Raw genomic sequence first — 3773 nt, 5'->3', positions numbered from 1 at the left:
CATGAGTCAAGCTCTCAAAATTCCATTCCTCTTAATAATTCGCCGATTTCCTTTGCCGTCTCGATCCGTTTTGCAGCGACTCCGGACCGGATGCCAATAAGAAACGGCGCCTGAGATGGAAAAAAGAGGGGAAAAAAGTGGGAAGAGAGGTAAACGGAAGGATCGGAAAGAGATGCGATCGGAAGCGTGGCGTGGTCAGGTGACAGACAAAGGTGGAGGCCCCTAAAGCTGCGTTCATAGAGCAGCGCGAGACACACCGCTGTATAAAGTCGATCCTCCACCGACGGGAGCCGTCAGTTCGGCACGACACCTCTGTAAAGCACGACAGAGGAACTCGCCTCTCGGTATTCTGTAACATGCAGCACGCTACCGTGCCTGCAGCTTCTCATTTTCTCGAAGATCGGCCAACCGATCAGTGCGCATCGTGAACTCGTCTGTCGATTGGATCGTCGTTCGATTAATTTTTGGTGAACTTTGTTATCGCGGCAGAGATTCGAGGGAGTGTCGAGACGTTTCGAGGGAAACGAGTCAGCAATTATCAAGTGGTTTGACATTCCGTAGACGTTCCATGTTCCATCTCGTCTCGTAATTTTCTGCATAACTCGTTCGATCACCGAGTAGTTCGTTGCAGGTGATACATTGTGTTCTCAGTGATACCGATACCGATTCTCGAATAGTTCGTTCTCCCAGTGGTTCCTCGAGGAATCGATTGTCTCGGAATTCCACGATTTCCCGGTTTACGATTGTCGGAGCTGTTCTGTTGGATTTCGTTTCCGCTTACGGACCACGTATTTTTAATCGGAATTCGAGGATCGTCCTGACAAATTGATCTCGCGACTTTATTCTTTTTTTACATCGGGGTCGTGGGGTTGTACCGGATTCTATGTTGGTCCACGCCAGACACGATTTTTTCGCGGCGTCTAGCCAACTCGTCGTTCAATCGAATTCCACGGGGAACCATTCCAAGTTCAGAGGTAATCGAATTCCCGCGATTAGACGGACTTTCTAAGCCTCGCGACTGTAGTCTGTCGTGGTAGAACGGGTGAACAAATTGAACTGGCAAGATCGGGACTTGTAAAGGACACGTGGCCGGTGGGGGGTCGTTAAAGTGCCGAATGTTTCTGTAAATCGTGCCAGACCAGGAACGCGACGAAGAATTCCGCGACCGATAAACTATGACGTGAACCTCTTTGCCCTGCCAGACAGCCATAATCTTTTTTCCTTCACGCCGCCACGGCACCGCCGAGATTCTTTTTCTATCACAACATACACGGAACAGCCTAAAGCACTTTGTGCCACACAAATCTAAATTTACGGCCCCTTTGACGACTTCCACTGCTATTTTCGTGGACCAATGCAAGCGGCCTTGACTTTGTGCCCCTCTTTGCACGTGAATTTCGTTCTCACGTTCCGGAAGCTGTTACGTTAACACGGTAAAACGTGATTACTAACATTGTTCGACCATCTGAAACCGAGCTTCGTTTCTTTACGAGCAGCGGGATCGTTATTAATCAGAGTTTCTCGCTTTGATCCGAAAGCTGGCAGCTAATGACCGTCGTGAGTAGACTGCTTGGTGACAGCGATGTGGTAATAAAATACGGTAGTATAACGTTAAGTGGATGAAATAAGAGTTACAGAATGTAGATTCAAGGGTACGTAGCTTTTGAATTACGCAGCCGCGTAGAGGTCTGACTACTCGATTAAGTATGCTTATCGATGGCTTGATAATTATTTATTACATTTCTTCCAATTATTTTTCCTCTTCTCTTCGGTGAATAATTTCGCGTTCCACTTATCGCGTAGCTTTGATGTTCACGGTTCGCAGCATGCACAGGGTGAAAAGGGAAATAAAAGGGGTTAGATCTTTCTTCGGTGTGATAATTTTGGAAAGAAATGAAAACAGAAGTATTTCAGCGTGCCCTTAAATCGGGACTGTCGTCACCAGTTTGTTATAAAACCCACGACTCGTCCATCATCGTGAAAACGTAAGAACGTGGCTATCGAATAACACGAGGTGGAGCTAATGTCTGTTGGAGGAGCATTCTCTTCTGCTAGAAAATCGTTTTTCCGCCGATCGGTCTTTTCACAAACGCGTATTAATAGATCACGATCCCAGCGGGTCGATAATCGTAAAAATAAACGATGGTCCGCGTTATACCGACACTTGCGTAAGTAGATCCATCGGAATGGTGGCATTCTTTCCTCCGTGTTTTCGCTGTAATAAAGTAACGCGGTCCAGTAAACAGCAGTCGTGGAAAAATAGACAGCGTGACGAGAAGAGTAGAAGCTGTTTGACGAGACTGTTCACCATTTTCTAATTAACCGATGAATTCAGTATTAATAACGAATACGCAAACCGGCAATCCAACAAACATATAAATATATAATATACATGTATTACGCAAACAAATTTTGTTCATTCCATCTTTGAAACGTCGGACGACGTTTATTTAAATTATATCGGGATATAAAATAATATCTTTGTGTAAGTACATAAATTACGCGAGTTAAGTATTCGATATAAATTAATTATTTTTAAGTAGTTATTTTTAATAGCCAGTGATATATATGTAAATATAATATAAAGAAATTGCAAATTGCAACTTGTTGGATAGCTTTAAAAAAAGAACGAACAAAAATGTTTTCCCGATCTTCGGGGATTTACACTTGCCGGTACTTCGTCTTCGTATTGCGACACCGATTGATCGATAGTCGACTCATTTTCTGAAATATTGCGCCATTAACGTACACCGTGGCGCCATTTCGTTCGAGCGACATACACAGACAGCTACCGAATACACAACCCATAATTCATATTCGTCCGCAACGCAGCTACTTATCGCGTACTTACAGCGCACTTAACTCGCGATATTTAACCGACCATAGCCCGTAATTAATACAGCTACACGTCGCCACCTAAACTAATAAATAATCGTGCAATAATTTAATTACCGCAAGTTCGGCGTGTAACAGGTCGCAAATACAAAGCGTGTTTCCCGATTCAATGCACCGTTCCATAAGAACGTTACGAGTACATACGAATAATATTTTACAAGTACATTAGCCAACGTCGCTCGTAAAAACCGAACAAAGTACCACGACGAATGTTTATCTAAAATTAAATCTACTCAAGCACCGTTTCCCGCGTGTAAATTTACGTGTATCCAGCTTTTTGTCGGCCTTTTCTTCTACGCTATCGCGCCACGTTTTCAATCGATCTCGACGCGATCTAATATATCCCAGATGAACGATTTTCGAATAGAGATACGTGGCTATGAGTTCGTTCTATCAATGACGCTGAGAAAGCAACACGAAAACGCAGGCTAATAAACATTATCCGAACAACAGATACAATCTCGATTAAAAAGAAAAAATCCTATATTTATATCGCGAGGCGTGCATAATTTTTCGATCGATCGATCGAACTCGCATTTACCACACCAAGTGCTGGGCATTATGTTATCTAAATTCACACTCTGTGGATTCGATTTTTCCATCAGATTTTCGAGAGGAAGTGTCAAGAAATCATCTGCGAATTTTATTAGATATTCTTTATCCTCGCAGATACTTATTTTATAATTCAAATTAGAAATGATATACTTGCATCTTGCATATCGATAAATAGCAAGAAAAATTATTCAAAGATTCGACTTCCTCGCCGATTTTGCGACGTCGTCAAGGACGTCACTCTAAACACCATTTCTTTACGCATCTACAAAGAAACTACCACTCTAAGCTTTCATACTCGGGCGTCGTGTATAAGAAACGTAAAA

At 43.0% G+C, this 3773-nt stretch overlaps 1 protein-coding gene across 3 annotated transcripts in view; it reads left to right on the top strand.

Moving 5' to 3' along the window:
* Window positions 1-304: 304 nt before the first annotated feature.
* LOC108553774 (thrombospondin type-1 domain-containing protein 4) overlaps window positions 305-3773 on the top strand; it is a 27531-nt gene continuing 24062 nt past the window's right edge. The window contains exon 1 of one of the 3 annotated variants that reach the window (XM_017908813.1): window positions 305-344. The gene's annotated coding sequence lies outside the window, so the exon portion shown is untranslated. The other 2 variants (XM_017908809.1, XM_017908810.1) reach the window with 2 other exon arrangements.

The sequence above is a fragment of the Eufriesea mexicana genome, unplaced genomic scaffold, assembly GCF_001483705.2.
Source record: "Eufriesea mexicana isolate 0111107269 unplaced genomic scaffold, ASM148370v2 scaffold13082, whole genome shotgun sequence".
In the NCBI taxonomy this organism is placed as follows: domain Eukaryota; kingdom Metazoa; phylum Arthropoda; class Insecta; order Hymenoptera; family Apidae; genus Eufriesea; species Eufriesea mexicana.
The sequence above is the reverse complement of the archived record's forward strand: the minus strand, read 5'-3'. Positions and strand labels throughout refer to the sequence as shown.